This window comes from Euleptes europaea, chromosome 7, assembly GCF_029931775.1.
Source record: "Euleptes europaea isolate rEulEur1 chromosome 7, rEulEur1.hap1, whole genome shotgun sequence".
In the NCBI taxonomy this organism is placed as follows: Eukaryota; Metazoa; Chordata; class Lepidosauria; order Squamata; family Sphaerodactylidae; genus Euleptes; species Euleptes europaea.
Genome location: NC_079318.1, coordinates 26594834 through 26614592, shown reverse-complemented (window position 1 = coordinate 26614592; position 19759 = coordinate 26594834).

Below are 19759 nucleotides of genomic sequence, written 5' to 3'. Positions count from 1 at the left end.
GAGGAGGGCAACAAAGATGGTGAGGGGTCTGGAGACCAATTCATATGAGGAAAGGTTGAAGGAGCTGGATATGTTTAGCCTGAAGAGGAGAAGACTGAGAGGGGATATGGTAACCATGTTCAAGTATTTGAGGGGCTGTCGTATAGAGGATGGTGCTAAGTTGTTTTCTGTTGCCCAAGAAGGCTGGACCAGAACCAACAGGTTGAGTTTCCGTCTAGACATTAGGAAGAATTTTCTAACTGTTAGAGCGGTTCCTCAGTGGAACAGGCTTCCTCAGGAGGTGGTAAGCTCTCCTTCCATGGAGGTTTTTAAGAAGAGGTTAGATGGCCATCTGTCAGCAATGCTGATTCTGTGGCCTTAGGCAGATGATGAGAGGGAGGGCATCTTGGCCATCTTCTGGTCACTAGGGGTGTGGCGGGGGGTAGGTAGTTGTGAATTTCCTGCATTGTGCAGGGGGTTGGACTTGATGACCCTGGTGGTCCCTTCCAACTCTGTGATTCTATGATTCTATGAAGGGAAAATGGGAGAAGCCTAAAGAAGCCAGGGTGGCTCCATAAAAAGCTTTCTAAAGATTTGAGAAATAAAAAAGACTCATTTAGGAAATGGAAAGAAGGATGTAGTTTCGGCCACAGGTCTATTAGTGGCTACTATCCATGATGACTAAATAGAACCTCCACATTGAGAGACAATCAACCCCTGAATCCCAGTACCAGGAGGCAACATCAGGGTAAGCCTCAGCCTCTATGCCCTGTTTTTGGCCCTCCAGAGGCCATTGTATGGATGCCAGCCTTGAGATGGGACTTGGGGATTCCCTGGAATTACCGCTCATCTCCAGACTACAGAGATTAGTTCCCCTAGAGAAAATGTATGCTTTGAAGGGTAGAATCTATGGCATTGTACCCCACTGAGGTCCCTGTCCTTCCCCCCTCCCCAGGCTCCACCCCCAAATCTCCAGGAAGTTTAAAACTAAGAGTTGGCAACCCTACTGATCCCCTGTTGGCATCCAGGGGCAGGGTTGACAGGTCCCTCTTCACCATTGGTGGGAGATTTTGGGGGTGGAGCCTGAGGAGGGCGGGGTTTGGGGAGGGGAGGGAGTTCAATGCCATAGAGTCCAATGGCCAAAGCGGCCATTTTCCCCTGGTGAACTGCTCTCTATTTGCTGGAGATCAGTTGTAATAGCAGGAGATCTCCAGCTAGTACCTGGAAGTTGGCAACCCTATCCAGGGGGGACCTGGCAACCATACCTCTGTATGCAACAGGATACTGGACTAGATGGTTTGATCCAGCAGGGCTCTTATATGTTTTTAAATATTACATGAACTCAGCGTTTAAATTTATAAGCAAAACATTTTTCTTGTTCATATGGTAGAATTTTGAGCAGAATTGTGATTACTATGTGCTAGGTTCTGATACAACAATAAATTCCATACCTATAAGAGCAATAAAAATTAGATTATATAGAAATGCCTTACTGAGTCCGTTCTGTGCACCTGGAAATTATTCAGTTACCCATAGAAACGCTGTCAAAAGCTAGCTGCTGGGGCTAAGTATCGGGAAGCAATGTGGGATTACATTCTGCAATGGACTTGCAACCTGGGAACAGTAGTCCATGTTCCACTTGATTCTGGATCATCATAGTGGCAGAATCAATGCAAGTAGTATCTATGCCATTTACCTCTCCCTTTCCTGATTATGTAATGCTCCCTCCTTCTCTCCCATGCCCATTCACTATAAATATGTCAAAACACTAGTTTCACAAGATTGCCCCATGATTTATCTCAACTGGTGAATGGCAAACCCCACCTGGGCCTGATGTAGCTACATGTGTACTTAAAAAACAACAACTAGACACATCACAAAATCCAATTTAAAACCAAAACTATCCATCTGTTCCCCCCACATACATTTCCTCTGAAGAGCTCAGGGTGGCATATGTGGTTCTCATTTCCCCATTCTATCTTCACAACAAGTCTGTGAGGTAGATGAGGCTGGGAGTGATCTGCCCAAGGCCGCTCAGCAAGCTTTGTGTCAGTTTGGGCCTTTAAATATAGAGTTGCCAGCTCCAGGTTGGGAAATACCTGGAGATTTTGGGGGTGGAGCCCGAGAAGGCTGGAGTTTGGAGAGGGGAGGGACTTCAATGCCATAGAGTCCAATTGCCAAAGTGGCCATTTTCTCCAAGGAAACTGATCTCTATCAGCTGGAGATCAGTTGTAATGATAAGCCTGTCTTATTAATATTCAATCACAATAAAACAGTAGGAGGTTGAAAATTCACAGCAGTTTGTTTTATTGGCCAATACACAAAACGCCTGGTGGAAATTGCCCTAAGTGCAGGACAATTCACACACACATCAAAGGGTTACATGCATGAATATAGACTTCGATAATGGGTGGCTACAAAGGCATAATACACATGTAGGACTCAAATACCCAATACTCGGGACCCCTAAATTAGAATACCCTATCCAAACTTGAAGGCGGTTACAGAGAAAGTTATGATCTCATGTCCACTAATGAGCAAGAAGACTCTACAGCAGTGGTTCCCAACCTTTTTTGACCAGGGACCACTAGGACTTTTTTGTTCAGTGCAGGGACCACAAGGTTCAAAATAAAAATTCTGAGAATTTGAAAATAAACTTTAATCATAACTGTTAGTTGAACATTAAACTTAGAATAATATTTGAATATATATTTTATAATAGAGAACTTTTAATTGAAAATATTAATGTATTATGGGTTTATAACTTTGTTTCGTGGACCTTAATTTAGTTCTCGCAGACTCCTGGGGGTCCACGGACCCCTGGTTGGGAACCAGTGCTCTACAGTGTCAGGTGGTGCTCTGTTTGATCCTAAGCTACTGAAGTTCTTCCTTATCTTGGACCCTGGCATCTGCCAAGGCTAACTAAGGGAGTTTTCCTAGCTGGCCCGATGAGGGAAGGGGGGGCAGCTTATGAGAGCACACTAAGATCTTCTATAGCTTCTCTAATTAACTTCTAACTAAAGGGTAAAAGGAGGCCTCTTTGGGTTTGAGGCTTGCTATCATCTATAGGTGCTTGGTGTGACTTTATAAGAGATGCCAGCTCTTATATGCTGAGTCTGGCATGTTTATAAGTGAAGATTATACATTATTGATTACAAAGAATATATTTCAAATCAAAGAATACATTTCCAATAGCATATAATGATTGCAGGCATTACAGTAATAGCAGGAGATGTCCAGCTAGTACCTGGAGGTTGGCAACCCTAAACTAGAGGGACTAGTTTAAAAGCTGGTAGCTACCCTAGCTGTGTGAAATTACATGAGGAATAGAAATTGTCGATTCTCTGTAAAACTGTTAGTACACAAGTAATTATGTTACCGACTCTAATAGTTGTTTATACAATCCTTGCTGGCTTGCTCAAGAGCAAAAATCTTTTGTATATTGGCAGTTGGTTTTAAAACAGATGCATACTGAAGTTTAATTGAAAATTGGCTACCATTACTTCCTGATTAACAAGCACCAATCAATCTATATACCATTCACAAGCATAACAGAAAAAGGCCCTCTTGTTGCAATAAACACTAAGTAACGATCCTCTGAAGTACTCTCATTAACATAAATGGTAGAATCTCTTGCAAGGGTTTTTTGTACTACAGTGGATATCAAATAAGTTCAGGTGAATGTTCTTCCTCCCTTTTTTAGAAACCTTCCCAATGACGAGTAATACTATAAAAAGACATGTTTGGTCACCAGCATACTGTTGTTTACTTCTCTATTGCCTTACTTGACCACTTACATTTCTCCCTTTCTTTATCTAATGCTTTTTGGAAAAAGCTTTAAGGCTGGTGACATCTGATGCAGATTCTGTACTGGAAAGTTCAGAAACTGAATCCAGATGGCTAGAGTGAAGTCTGACTAATGGGTATACATGCCTGTCTTTGTTATTCCTTTACAGTTCAAATTACATCTAAGAGGTATCAGTGAACTGACGGCAGCATGCCACACAAGCCAGATGTCTATGTCTACACCAGGCACGAGGGTTAGCAGCTGCTTTTGCTGGTCTTCCTGCCTCCACTCTGTAATTTGCCAATCAGGGACTGACTCCATATTATGGGCAAATGCATAGAATCTAGGGTTGCCAAGCTCCAGGTGGGGCCTGGAGATCTCCCAGAAATACAACTGATCTCCAGCCTACAGAGATCAATTTCCTGGAAAAAATGGCTACTTTGGAGGGGGGACTCTATGGCATTACTGAGGTCCCTTCCCTTTCCCGAGCCCCATCCTCTACAGGCTCCACCCCCAAATTTCCAGGAATTTTCCTACCCAGAGTTGGCACCAAAATACCTCACGACCTGTCAATACCAGTACTCAAGCAAGTGATCCAGCAGCAATTCCAGGCAATAAATCCAAAGTGTGAGACTGAGTCTAATGAGCATGTCAGAACCCAGGCACACAAATAGGAGGCAAGCAAGAATATAGGCACATGTGCATGTGCAGAGTGGCATGTATGCTGGCAGTGTGCAAGATGATGGGAAGGGCAATTTGCCATTGGGAAGGGAGCTCAGTAGGGTTGCTAGCTCTGGGTTGGGAAATACTAGAGATTTTGGGGGTAGAGGCTAAGGAGGGTGGGGTTTGGGGAGAGGCTGGACTTCAATGCCATAGAGTCCAATTGCCAAAGCAGCCCTTTTCTCCAGGTGGACTGATCTCTATCAGCTGGAGATCAGTTGTAATAGCAGGAGATCTCCAGCTAGTACCTGGAAGTTGGCAACCCTAGAGCTCAGTAATAGGAGCTGAGCACAATACCTAAACAAAAGTGGACTTGAGAAGGCTTGCTGGGGGGAGGGGAGGGGAAAGTTAAATTAGCATATTGGCATTGTGGAAGAGGAAAGGCAAAGCGGTTGACTTCTCAGAGGCCTGCTGCTTCTTAAGTCAGAGAAGGGGGAGAGGGACTGGAGACATGAAAGGCTTTATTGGTCTATTTGAACAAGAACTGACAGTGAGGGAATCTTTGGTATGAAGAAAATGAAGGTGGGCTTTGCCTAGACTGTAGTTCTATGTACTTAACTGGATGAAAATATTTCAAAATAGGTAACATAATAACCATGGTACCTCGGTCGTGTTAAGTTGCATCTGCTTCCCAGGACTCTTCTAAAAATCCTGCAAACTTTCGTGCCATCCTTGACAAGCCAGCCACTGTCAGGGGGCATGCAGACTGGATCCTGTAGTGTGGCTAGCCCCAGCCTCACATTCCTTTCACCAGCCCACTTTCATTCTTGCCTAACAAGTTCTGTAAAATCTGGCAGTCCATTCTGGATCTGGCAAAGGCAGTCGGGCCAAATGCTAGCCCAAATGGTAGAGAGTGATGCCAACAAAATGGCAACATACTGGGCTTGACAACAACTTGGCCAGACTTCTGGTCCGTATAGTCTAGTAGCAGCAGTCCTACAAGATCTCATAAGAACATAAGAAAAGCCATACTGGATCAGACCAAGGCCCATCAAGTCCAGCAGTCTGTTCACACAGTGGCCAACTAGGTGCCTCTAGGAAGCCCACGAACAAGACGACTGCAGCAGATTCCTGCCAGTGTTCCACAGCACCTTATATAATAGACATACTCCTCTGATACCAGTTGTGACCTTTCCCATCACCTGCTACCTGAGATCCTTTTTTTTCCAAAACTGGAAATGTCATGAACCTGGAACAACATCTGGCATTTACAGCTGAAGGGATCTCATGTAAGCTGGTCTGGGTAAGACCTTGGAAAGCCACTGCCAGTCCAAATGCTGGGCTTGCTAAATCAGGATGCTCAATGGAAGACATCTTTGTGTGCTTTCCAAGGCTTTGGAATGTAGAGAGGAATGGGAACTCAAGAAGCAGACAGCTGGATTTATTTTAAAGCAGATTTCTTCAGTCTTTTATTAATTTATTATATTTATATGCCACTCAATTCTTAGAACACAGGATGGCTCAAAACAGCAAGAACCACCTCATGAAGAAAAATTATTTCTAACAAAGCACATTTATATAAAACGAGGAAAACATTTGAAACCAACGGCAATTATTACAATTTAGTGTGAAAATAAACATTTCCTGTCACTTTTTGATGGCCAATGAGAGCCAGAGAGGTTTTTCTTGATAGGTTCGATAGCTCTTGTCTTCTAGGTACCCACTATTTTTTTTTTTTACAAAATCAAATTTAAGTAAGAACACAACTTAGATGCATTTCTGCATGTCTCCATTTGAAATTGACTCGGTTTGACCTGGTTTTGTGGGTAGTAATAGTAATCCCGCTCATGATGGCCATCTGTCCATTCAGATTTCTCATGTACCGAATAATGTCTGGGAGGCAGGAGCTTAGAGCTTTAGCTGCCACATGATGCAGAGTCTCATGCCTCTTAATCAGAGCATCAAGTGATTCAGTCAGTGCGCTTATTTCCTGCCGCAACATATGCCCTACAACTGGAGGGAAGGAGCCTGGGTTCCCTTTGAAACTTCTCAGCATCTCGAACGTTTGTTCCCTTTTTACAGGTTAAAACACAAACATTTCTAATCAGGGTTTTCACAGAATTCTGCACACTAGCTGGGCAATTTATTTAGACCGGGGGAAACGGAAACCAGTGGTGTTTCCCCTGAAAGAAGAAAAGGCACCTAAAATGGTGTTGTGAGCTAAGAACTTCATAATAGCAAGGTTCTAATATTTGATGTTTGGGGAGTGCTTGAACGATTCTGGCTTGAATGCCTAAGTTACATTGCAGCCCTCTTTGAAAGCAGCTGTGATGCTTATGTGCAAGTCTTGAAGTACAGTGAAGTGCTTTATTGCATGAACAGTCAAAAACGTGACAGTTGGCAAGTCCCGCTTTGTCTTTGTGGGAGTGATTTTACATTTGCTCGCTCAGAAACTGGAGACAATTTTGAGACAGCTGTAAGGGCTGGGGCAGTGTAGTGTAGTGGGTAGTGGTTGGAATACTAGATGAGGGGGAACCTGGTTCAACTCACTGGGTAACCTCGGGCTAGTCATTCTCAGCTGAACCCAGTACACAGGATTACATGGAAGAGGAGAGATCTATGGATGCTGACAAGACTTCTTCAAAGGGAGGGTTGGATAAAAATGTTAACAATTATATGCTGATAGGTCTCCCCATTTCTTCTCTAAAACCATTCTCCTTCTATGCCCCCTTACTACAGCTAGCCTTGCTTTTCCAGGGCAATTTTTCAATTAACTTATTGCTCTGTACTATTCTTTGCCCTAGCTTCCCTTACCTAGTTGTCTAATTTATCTTGTTCCCTGTATATGTGTGAAGTGCCATCAAGTTGCTTCTGACTTGTGACAACCCTATGAATTAATGTTCTCCAAAATGTTATATCATTAACAGCCTTGCTCAGGTCTAGCAAACCAAGGGCCGTGGCTTCCTTTATAGAGTTAATCCATCTCACGTTGGGTCTTCCTCTTTTCCTGCTGCTTTCAACTTTTCCTACTGTTGTTGTCTTTTCCAGTGACTCTTGTCTTCTCTTGATGTGACCAAAGTAAGATAGCCATCAGTTTAGTCATTTCGGCTTCTAGGGAGAGTTCGGGCTTGATTTGATCTAGAACCCACTGATTTGTCTTTTTGGTGGTCTATGGCAGGGCTGCTTAAACTTTTTCCACTCTTGATCCCTTTTCGCCCGAGAAATGTTTATGCAACCCCAGGTATATAAAATAGGTATATAAATCAAACATTTACTGATAATAAATCATAAAGAAATTTATACTCTTGCCCAATTTTTCGCAACCCCCACATTCAGTTACACGACCCCATATGGGGTCACGACCCACTGTTTAAGAAGCTTTGGTCTATGGTATCTGTGAAACCCTCCTCCAGCACCACATTTCAAATGAACCAACTTTCTTCCTGCTTTCTTCATTCTCATCCCCTACTATCCTTTATTCTATCATTATATTCACCTTGGTTCATAGGCCACCAGAAGTTGCCCCCCACCGCCTGTTTGGTTACATAACAACCTCTATCATTAGGAAGCAAGTTTTTAATCGTTTAATGGCTGTTATATTTTGGATACCATTTCATGGCTTTTAATTTATGCTGTTTATTTTTTTGTTTGCTTTGTTTTTGGTACCTACTCTTGACTGTAGAAAAATTGATCGATTTATAAATCACTAAACGAAGGAATATTGCATTGCGTGGAGTCCCACTGAGTCAAATAGTTTTTCCGTGCATGTTTCAGTTCTGCCACCTTTCTGCATAACTTGGAATCTGGCAATATGCGTATAAACCGCTGCCAACACTTATCTTACAAACAGAATCACATGGATAATATTTTCACAGATTATGGATTCTTGAACATCAGGCTCCTAAGTAAGCAGACACCCAGACTGCCTCTGTCCTTAATGTGTGAGCGTGCAGCAGCCCTTAGGAGTTTGCCTTCTTGCACTGTGTGCTGAAACTGAAAGATTTAGTTGTGAAATCCTTATTGTGAATCAAGAGCAGCTTTAGGATTTGTGGGGCCCCATGTAAGTTAAAGGAAAATTGCTTCTAGCCTCTTTTCAGCAGGCAGAACACAGAACAGACAGAAATCTTTACAAAAAGCTGGCCGAAAGGGTATGGAGCTTGCAGAGTGGGCAGGCTTTCCCAGCTAGGTGGGGTACTTGCATAACGCGGCTGCAGAGAATGTGCAGTCGACTGCCTGACATGTAGAGGAGCAGGGGGAGGTTTCTCTTTGATGAGCCGCCATTCTGAACAGCAACGGGAACGTTGCAGGAATAGCAAAGGACAGGACTTGTGGGGCATGGGGGCTAGGGTTGCCAACCTCCAGGTACTAGCTGGCGATCTCCTGCTATTACAACTGATCTCCAGCAGATAGAGATCAGTTCCCCTGGAGAAAATGGCCGCTTTGGCAATTGGACTCTATGGCATCGAAGTCCCTTCCCTCCCCAAACCCCACCCTCCTCAGGCTCCACCTCAAAAACCTCTCACCGGTGGTGAACAGGGACCTGGCAACCCTAATGGGGCCCAACAGGCATGCACCTTTTGCATGCCCCTATGACCACGTTTCTTAAAAATTTAGGGAGAAATGGCATGCGCAATTTCAACTTTCCATTACCATAAGAAAGAACTTAAAGAACATTAGAAAAGAGCAAGAGTCCAGTAGCACCTTAAAGACTAACAAAATTCCTGGCAGGGTATGAGCTTTCGTGAGTCACAGCTCATTTCTTCAGATACAGCTAGAATGTGAGTCCATCTATCCTTAAGTAGAGAAGAGTGAATTAGGACACCCAATGGCAATACCATGTAAATGTCAAAAGCAAGTACATGACATTAGCAGACATGATTGGATTTGGTGTGATATGCAGAGGGGTAGTAGGCGTGGAGAAATCAGCATTGGTAATGAGACAGGAATCCCGAGTCCCTATTTAATCCAGGAGAATGTATTGTCTTGAGCTTCATTATTAGTTGTAATTCAGCAAAAATAGTCCCTCTAGCTGTCCCTTCTAATCTCCCTTTGAAATCCCTTTGTAAAAGAACTGCTACTCTTAAATCAGCAACTGAATGTCCTGGAAGGTTAAAATGTTCCCCCACTGGTTTCTGAATGTTGTGGTTTCTGATGTCAGACTTATGTCCATTTAATCTTTGTCACAGGGACTGGCCTGTTTGTCCAATGTAGAGGGTGGAAGGGCATTGCTGGCATGCAATGGCATAAATCACATTAGAAGATGAACAGAAGTATGAACCTGAGATAGTGTGGCTGACGTTGCTGGGCCCAGGGATGGTGTTGCTAGGGTCTATATGAGAGCAAAGTTGGCACCTTGGTTTGTTGCAAACCTTGGTACAAGAATCCATGCTACTGTTAAGTAGTTTATCATTGTGGGTGAGAAGTTTCAGGCTAGGAGGCTGTCTGCAAGCAAGGAAGGGTCGCCCCCCCAGTGCCTTAGTGAGGGAAGTGTAACAATCCTGCATTGATTGTAGGTCGTTAATAATGCATTGGACAGAGGTGTTCTATTGTCATTTTCTTTGGGTTTGTCTTGTAGCAAGCTGTGCCTGGGTATCATTCTGGCCATTCCAATCATCTTTCTTACCATATCAGCAGGATATCGTAGTTGCAAAAATGCTTGCTGAGTATCTCTGTCTGAAGGGTTGGAGCAGATGCAACTATAGCATAGGGCTTGGCTATAGACAATGGACTGTTTGATATGGTTGGGGTGGTAGCTGGAGGCATGTAGACATGTTTGTCAATCTGTCTGTCGGTTTTCGGTATAATGTGGTGTTTGTGTGTTCCTCGTGTATCTGTACTGTGGTGTCCATGAAGTTTATTTCTTGTTTGGAGTAATCCATTGTTAGATTGATGGTGGGGTGGAAGTTGTTGAAAGCCTGGTGAACTCTTTCAAGGAATTCTTTACCATGAGTCCAGACAAAGAAAATGTCATCAATGAATCTCAAGAAAAGGAGAGATGCCAATAGGCAGGTGTTCAGAAAACGCTACTCTAGATCTGCCTTGAAAATGTCTGTGGTTTTTGCTGTCAATTCAAAGCTGACTTATGGCAATCCAAATGGGGAAAAAAATTGCCTTACATTGATGCTTAGGTCATATCCTAGGGCCTTCTGTCCTTTTTAAAAAATACATTTGACCCAAGCCCCCAAAAGTTGAACATAGTAAAAGTTAGAAAGTGAATATTTATTCCCAGATTTAAAAAGAAGCTCAAAAGGAGTTAATTCCTTTTTTAGCTCTCATTTATGAAGTCTTGCAGTTATCAAACTCTTTTTCTGAAAATACTGAAAAATTAGAATACCTTCATACTCGGTTCAGATACTGTACTATATTACCACATTTCTCTATCTTTAACCCAATCACAGTACCTATCTTGTCCAGCCTTTTCCCATTGTTTGCAATCCTGTTCTTTCCACCTGGCCCTGGGAGCTAGTTCTCTTACGTCCGAAGTAAGAGGAGAACATCTCTTATTATGTAACTTATCCCAGACTTGTGTAATATAGTCAATAAAGCAATTACAACACAATGCAGCATACAAACAAGAATAAAAGAATATGAAAGATACTGCAGACTTGGCCAACCTAGGAAATCATCAGTGGCTGAACATGGACTAACCCAAACAGGACACAGGTCTTATTCCAAGACACTGAAATACTGGACAATTCTACCAACTTAAAATATTGTCGAAGGCTTTCACGGTCAGAGTTCATCGGTTCTTGTAGGCTATCCGGGCTGTGTGACCGTGGTCTTGGTATTTTCTTTCCTGATGTTTTGCCAGCAGCTGTGGCAGGCATCTTCAGAGGAGTAACACTGAAGGACAGTGTCTCTACCAACTATTTTGTCAGATTGCACAGAGAAGCCATTGAAATTCATAAACATAAACAGAAAAGAAGAGAGTTTAAGAATGAATAAGGCTTGGCTTCCTGTCATGAAAAACTCCAGACTAACAAAGACTACAGCCCACAATAGCCATGCAGATTAGTTTTGGATTCCACATGTTAACAGATCACTTCAGGATACAATGGTTCCACATTAACATACCACACCCTAATTAGCACATTACCTTGATACTTACAGGACAATGATTAGCACATTACCTTTGATTCTTTTGCAGGACAATGACTCAGCTCAAACCCAACCCCCCTTCTGACTATATATATAACTCTTCCAACACACGTTGACACCGAGAGACACTGTCCTTCAGTGTTACTCCTCTGAAGATGTCTGCCACAGCTGCTGGCAAAGCGTCAGGAAAGAAAATACCAAGACCATGGTCACACAGCCCGGATAACCTACAAGAACTAATAAAGCAATTGTTAATCTGGTAATACATTGCCCATTCTGATCTCATAAACAAAAGCCAGTTTCTCAGGGGAACTATAACGTAGGATTGCACCAGCAGTGTCACATCCAGATCTTTATCATCAAGCCATGAGGTTAATCAATTCTCCCTTGTTGCTGTGTAATACAATGAGATATTTGGAACTGCTAAACCACCTTTGTTCTACTTCCTCTGGGCTTCTCTTCAAGCCAGTCTAGGTCTAGCCATGGTTTAATTTTTATTCATTTATTTTCTCAGTGAGACTCAAACAGATTAGAAGAAGAGGAGGAGGAGGAAGAAGAAGAGTTGGTTTTTATATGCCAATTTTCTCCACCTTTTTTAAGGAGAATCAAACCAGCTTACAATCTCCTTCCCTTCCTCTCCCCATAAAAGACACCTTGTGAGGTAGGTGAGGTGAGACTGAGAGAGCTTTAAGAGATCTGTGACTAGCCCAAGGTCACCCAGCTGGCTTCATGTATAGGAGTGGGGAAACCAACCCGGTTAATCAGATTAGAGTTCGCCGCTCCTGAGGAGGAGTGAGGAATCAAACCTGATTCTCCAGATTAGAGTCCACCACTCTTAACCACTACACCATGCTGGCTCTCCAGCAGTGCACTCAAATTACATGTGATATCTAATAAGCCATTGTTAATGCAATATCCAATGAGTTGGGGTTGCCACCTCACTCAAAGCAATTGTATTCTGCAATATACACAAAGACGGAGGTCGTGGCTCGGTCGGGGTGGTTTGGGGGTTGGGGTGCCAGTTCCCAGCTCTTGACTGCGTGCAATTACCACCTGCATCTGCCGTCAAGAGTCTGGGTATGATCCTGGATGCCTCCTTATCTATGGAGGCCCAGGTCACAGCCATGGTCAAGGCAGCTTTTTTCCCTCTCTGTCAGGCCTAGCAGCGGTGCCTTACCTCTCCCGCCCTGATCTAGCCATGGTGATACATGCAACCGTCACCTCTAGGCTAGACTACTGTAACTCTCTCTACATAGGGCTGCCCTTGAGACTGATCCAACAGCTCCAGCTGGTGCAGAATGCAGTGGCGAGGCTCCTTACTGGCGCCTCGCACTGGTAGCATATATGTCCAGTGCTTTGCCAACTGCACTGGCTCCCGCTGGAGTATTGAATCAGGTTCCAGTGCTTTGACCTTTAAAGCCTTACATGGTCTGGGACCCTTGTATCTGCGGGACCACCTCTCCTGGTGTCTCCCCGAAGGACATTGAGATCGTCCAATGAGAACTTTCTGGCGGTCCCTGGCCCTAAGAGTGTGCAGCTGTCCTCGACGAGAGCCAGGGCCTTTTTGGCCCTGGCTCCAGCCTGGTGGAATGCTCTGCCAAGGAACATCAGGGCCCTGTGGGACCTAAGGGAGTTCCGCAGGGTCTGTAAGACAGAGCTTTTCCACCAGGCCTACAACTGAGGGCAGCTGCAAATAACATCTGTACTGGCCTCCCTCACCCCTTCACATATTTGAAATGGTTTGGTTGAGGGGCAGCTGCCTGTGTGGGCTGTTGCAGTAGAGTGGGATTTATACGCCATCTCTGATTATTGTTTTAAGGTTTGATTTTATTGACAGTTTTATTGTTATTATTATGTGTTTGTAAAGTTTTTAAAATGATGTTATCCGCCCTGAGCTGGCTTGCTGGGGAGGGTGGACTACAAATATGAGAGAGAGAGTAAAAGGTAACTACTAACCATCTCTGCTTAATAAAGCATACTTCTTTTTCTCGGGTTCCTCCACAGCAGATTCCTGGAGAAAACTATCAATGACATATCATTACTTCTGAACTCTCTTCAGCCTACAGAAATATCCAAAATGAGGCGGGGCAGGGGGGGTGAGTAGGAATGAATGCACTACTGACATTTATGCACTCGGCCTTTGAGGACTTCAAGGGTGCCATTCTATTGCTTGCCTCTTTGTGCGATGAAAATTGGAAAAGCTGAACAGAATAGCTGGGTGAGTAGAGATTGTTATTGTACCATATGATTAAGGTCCTGTACAGATCATCATGATATCAGGCTAAAAGACTGAAACCACTTAGAGGCAGGGAAAGAAAGGGCCATGTGTCGAAGCTATGCCAGCCCCGGTACTTTGCTATATTGCCTGGGTAGTGTTTCAGAAAGCTGCCACACCCCTCTTTGACATTAAAGAAAAAACACACATTTGTGCAGATGAGGACATAAAGAACCAGCCAGAATCCCCAGAAGAGCCGAAGAGGCTGTACAGCTGGCAGCTTTTATGACATCAGCCATGATCTGGGAGAATTGCCGCTGAAAGCAGTCAGCCCAAATAAGCCAGATTGAAGGCAGCGGTTATTAGAGGTGTGTGCGGCAAAGCAAAGCTCTCCGCTGCAGACATCTCATACAGAGAAAGAACTGGATTTTTTAAAAAAAATTGTGGATGCTTTTCTGCCAGCCTCCCCTCCCACTGGCTGAGCTGCCGGAGAGCCCCCAGAAAGTTTATGAACAGGAAGAGGTTAGCCATAGAACGCTGGAAAGTTTTACAGTGTTTCCGAAGATGGCGGAAGCTCAGTTTGGCTGGGGAGCTAAAAATTTAAAAAATCTCATACAGAGTCTAGGGAAGGAAAGCTAAGCAACGGAGAAGCCACAGAGAATAGGGAGTTTGTGGAAGTAGAATTGTAATAGGAAGAGAAAGAGTTTTATGCTGTAAGAGGGCTTGGCAACTAAGGGGTAGGAGTAGGATTGCCAACCTCCAGGTACTTAGAATTCAAAGCAAAGCACAGATACAAACAAGCCAAAATTAAGGCAAATAAATGAAGGTCACAATAAAAATGCTGTTAATATATATATTGTGAGGCAACCCTCAAAGTGACAACCGCAGTTGTTGAGACCAGGACAAAAGTCCAGAGTACAAAAAATATATAACGTTCAAGCGTTAAGTGGTACAGAAGGCGTAAAAACACTCACAAATACTAAAAGTCCATATACAGAACAAGAATACAGTGCAATGGGCTTCTGGTAAAATTCCCATTTCATAGAGATTTTTTTCAAGCTTTAGATTCCTCCATGTGCGTGTAGCTTCATTCAGAAGACAAAGGAATGTACCTTCCTAATATATACGGACGGCTGGATAAGATGTCTGGGCTTTGCATCACTATCTCCCCCGCTATGTCTCCCTCCCAGCGCAAGGCAGACCCACAGCAACCACCATCACACGTACCCCCATCTATCTGGCCAGAGCTATGGCAACCACTGCAACTCCCTCCCTCACTTCCTATAACCCCTTGCAAGGCACCACCAGCTAAGAGGCAGCTGTCCTGAGCATCATCTGTAGGGTTGCCAGCCTCCAGGTATTAGCTGGCAATCTCCTGCTATTACAACTGATCTCCAGCCGACAGAGATCAGCTCACCTGGAGAAAATGGCCCCTTTGGCAATTGAACTCTATGGCATTGAAGTCCCTCCCCTCCCCAAACCCCACCCTCCTCAGGCTCTGCCCCCAAAAATCTCCAGGTATTTCCCAACCTGGAGCTGGCAACCCTAGGTAGAAGGCCAAAATAAAAGGTAATAGAAAACCCTTATGCTGGGACCCAAGGACAGAGGAGTTGTGTGCTGTTAGTAACAAGTATAGAGAGAAGAAGAACATATTGATTCAGGTTAATGAATCCGTCATCGCTGGTCTAATATACAACCTACTCTAACATATTAAATCCCATTGTTAACAGACACCAAAAGACAACTCTTTATTATTCCCAGCTACTAATTGCTTGTCAATTTAAAAATAAATAGTACCACTTTTGGTGATTCCCAGACTTCAACCTGGCAAATATTCACAGGGGAAATGTTCCAAAGGTGAAAAGCAGCACTCAAGACGCCTATGGACTTGCACCATTTATACTTCATGCATGAAAAAGTGCGTTTAAGAGGTCTCTTGGCTGTCTGCAGTGGTACCAGTGAAATTGTGTGTGAAGTTCCTTTAAAAAATTGAAAGGTCAGGTTGCTTACCCATCAAGCACCGCACCGAGGCAGCTTCCACTCATGTGAATAGAATTTGTACAGAGGAACTCTGAAAACCAGCCACATCTAATTTCAGGTAGTGTGTATTTATAGCAAGGCAAGAGGATTATCACGGGGTTGGTAATGGAATTTCTAGATTATTGGTGACTGTTGCACTAAAGTTATTCTGTGACCCACTCAGTTTCCACCTGTTGAACAGAATTTCAACGGAAATGGGTTTCTGGTTCACAAGCACTGTAGGAAAAATGGGAAAAGTTTTGTGCCTTCAGCCTTTGTGTGCTTGAATTATGCTTATGGATAAATTGATGAATTTTGCCTTTAGAGCTTCCATCGCAGCATCATTCTCGGAAATGCTAAATATATTTCAGTATTTTTAAAAGTATATAGAAATAGCAAGTGGTATTTAATGGCTTAAAACGAAGCATGCTCTCTGCCCAGACTGTTGGTCCAACAAAACATACAATTTGGAATGTTTTGGAACTAAACTGGATCTGTTTGGATCCAAAACAGCAACCACACTTATAATTATGAATAAAAACATAGAACATTTTTAAGATTATGCAGGAGAGATCCCACTTGTGTGGATAATTTAGTGCCAAAAGCTGTAATCCTGTTCATTGCTAGGTTGCTTTAACCATAATTAAGTTAGTGAAGTATGAGCAGCCCAGAACTATGTGCAGGATTGCCGCTACACATGAATGCATTTAGCTGCCTTATACAGTTTCAGACCTTTGGTCCATCAAAGTCCGTATTGTCTACTCAGACTGGCAGCGGCTCTCAAGGGTCTCAGGTAGAGTTGTTTCACATCACCTACTTGCCTAGTCTCTTTAACTGGAGATGCTGGGGATTGAACCTGGGACCTTCTGCATGCAAGGCAGATGCTCTACAATCTGAGCCACAGCCCCTCTCCCTGCTATCCTAAACTCACTTACTTGGAAAGCAGTCCCAGTGAAATCAGTTGGGCTTTTCTGTGTAAACATGGCTAAGGTTGGAGTGTCTTTTTCTAGCTTGAAAGTACCTACATGTAATCCTAAAATGAATGGAACCACTAATAATTTGTAGGTTCAGCTAGTTATTGAAATCTGACTTTAGGTGCTCAATGAGTTGGAGCTAACCAGATTCTCCAGTGGTGAAAAAAGTAGGGTTGCCAGGTCCCTCTTCGACACCGGTGGGAGGTTGTGGGGGCGGAGTCTGAGGAGGGCGGGGTTTGGGGGAGGGACTTCAATGCCATAGAGTCCAATTGCCAAAGCATCCATTTTCTCCAAGTGAACTGATCTCTATCGGCTGGAGATCAGTTGTAATAGCAGGAGATCTCCAGCTAGTACCTGGAGGTTGGCAACTTTATGAAAAAGGGAGGAAAGGGGCCCCTTTGACCACCAAGAAGGCTATGCTCAGGATGATGGAAACTGTATGGATAAAAGCCATGGGGGATAGGGCTATAGAAAGGAGGGGAACTGAATGGAACTGAGAGCAAAAATTATCTGGATCCAGCCAACAGGAAAGTAAACCTTGTTCTAAATAAGTTAATTATACTTTGAAAGGGCAGCTTCCACATTAAGATTTTTCTTTGCACAGAACACAGCATGCCACAGCTGTTTTGGCGATGGGCTTCATGATGTTGTGCTGCTTCTAAGGATGACTTGTGGGCCTCCCAGTGTGGTGTAGTGATTAAGAATGGTGGGCTCTTATCTGGAGAACTGGGTTTGATTCCCCATTCCTACACATAAAGCCAGCTGGGTGACCTTGGACTAGTCACAGTTGTCTTCGAGCTCTCTCAGCCTCACCTACCTCACAAGGTGTCTGTTATGGGGAGAGGAAGGGATGGCAATTGTAAGCCGGTTTGATTTTCCTTAAAAGATAAAGAAAATCACCATATAAAAACCAACTCTTCTTCTTCCCAGAGCTTTCCCCTTTGAGCTACATTGAAGGAGGAAGTTCAGGGTAGTTGCAAGTGAAATGTCCATGTGGATGCTCCACCCACAGCCAATATGGGGAAAGCATGGGGCTAAGCCCTCCCTCGGCCCTTTCAGAGGCACTTTTGTGTTCACAGCTGAACCATGATGCAGCTTTGCCCTGTGGCTCAGCTGGGAAGTAGGAAAAGGGGGCTGCTGCTGAGAAGGCCTGGCACAGCTCTCATGGGCCATTTTTGCATGGTAATTAGCAGCGTGTTCCAGGCTGAACTGCCCCGCATATTATTTTAAATTTTTCACGCTGAACCTTCATTCCGGAAGTGACTGCGAAGCCGGCGCATACCTGTTTCGCATTACTTAAGAGCCCCTATAACGTGACCTTTTGTGTTTGCTCTGCCGCAGCCGAGAAGAATCCCCTGAAGGAACCATGCAAAACAATAGTGGCATATTAGCTATGCACATGCTAATAGCTATGCAAACAGGAACAAAGGAGCAGGCAAGTGGGGGAGGGGTAGAATTTCTCCTTTTGCGTAGGGACCGTGAACAGGCATTTTAAAAGTTGCATTTTAAAAAAGAGCTGTGAGCGAGCATCAAAACTGACCATGCATAAATGGCCATGGTGTCCGAGCAGAAGTGGAGCTGAAGCGGGTCGTGCTGTTCAGATGACAGACTCTTAGAATGTTTCACTTACTGAGAAGTGAAGGTATCTTATTCAGCCAGTCATTGATTAAGCAGGACTCAACAACTTTACTTACTTTTAAAAAGCAAGTCTTTTTATTGATATACTTCTAGTAAAATATGTGTAAATGCAGATTATCAAGTCTTTAACACTTCTATAAAAACTCTTGTCAAAATACAATGTATGTATCACAATGTATGCAGTAAAAGCAAGCAAGTCTTACATACTATTCAGTTTTAAAATCCAACTTCTAAAATATAACAGTCAAATTATTCTGATTCAGTTCAAAGTATCTAATTCACAAAGTCTAGAGTAAAGTATTTAAGCCATACATACCATTCAGCCTTTTCTGAGAGCCTTTTGGAAGGTTCTGATTCTCTAGCTGAACTGTGGCTGTATTTATACTGTTTCAAACTCATTAAGAGTGAAGGGAAATCTTTTATCCCCACTTTCAAACAACATTTTCATCCATCAAGAGGAATACCTTTTATTCCCTCTATCAGATATCATGAGCAGCGCAGTAATGTCATAGGTACAGCTGCTCAGCTCCCCATGACCATATATGGGCTTCCTTTCCTTTCAGTCTATTTTGCTTAAAGTATAAACACTCATTTCTGAGTTTCATGATCACATTATATACTTAATTTTTATATCATTCTCTTCATCAGGACAATACGCATTAAATGAGACTACTTAGAAATCTGTAGCACAATATTTAACTATATAACTCATAAAGCACAATTATTGCTTACATTGTCACTTTGTGACCATCTGGTCAGTAGCACATAGCCTTGAGCAAGGTTACAGAAAGCAAGGAAGCATATTACTCATATCCTTGATAGGACTGCAGGAATCTTTAATGCCTTTAAGTTATAAAAAGCAAAGTTTAAGCTAATAATGCACTCTCAGTACATTAAGATATCTTCAGTAGACCTTGAGGAGGGCAAAACTGTTCTCCCTTTGAGATTCAGCTGACAGCTGAGTCAGAAAAGGTGATTTTAGTTACATCTTTCTGACAGATAATGAAAGGTGCTCTGCTCTTCTCCCTTCAAGGACAAGACCAGAGTAAGTTAGTTAGTTAGATCTTGAAAGAGCTGACCTTGAGAGAATTCTGTCAGCCTGTTCTAAGGACATTTGCATTACACAGGCTTTTCATTACACAAACCTCTGCAGTTTGTGGCTCAGTTTGCATGATGTGTTCAAGCTCTACAGGGAATTAATTCTGCACATGTACACAAAATACCATAATTATGTCAGAGACCGTGACAGAGCAAAAGGGGGTGGGTGCGGTGTCACTGCCTATTTTTGCATTGCTTGCTGCTGCTTCTGCATTGGGGTTGCTTCTTCCCTTGGAAGCAGTCACACTAATGATAAGTTTTTTTTAAAAAAAGAAAACTGTCAGTAGTTTT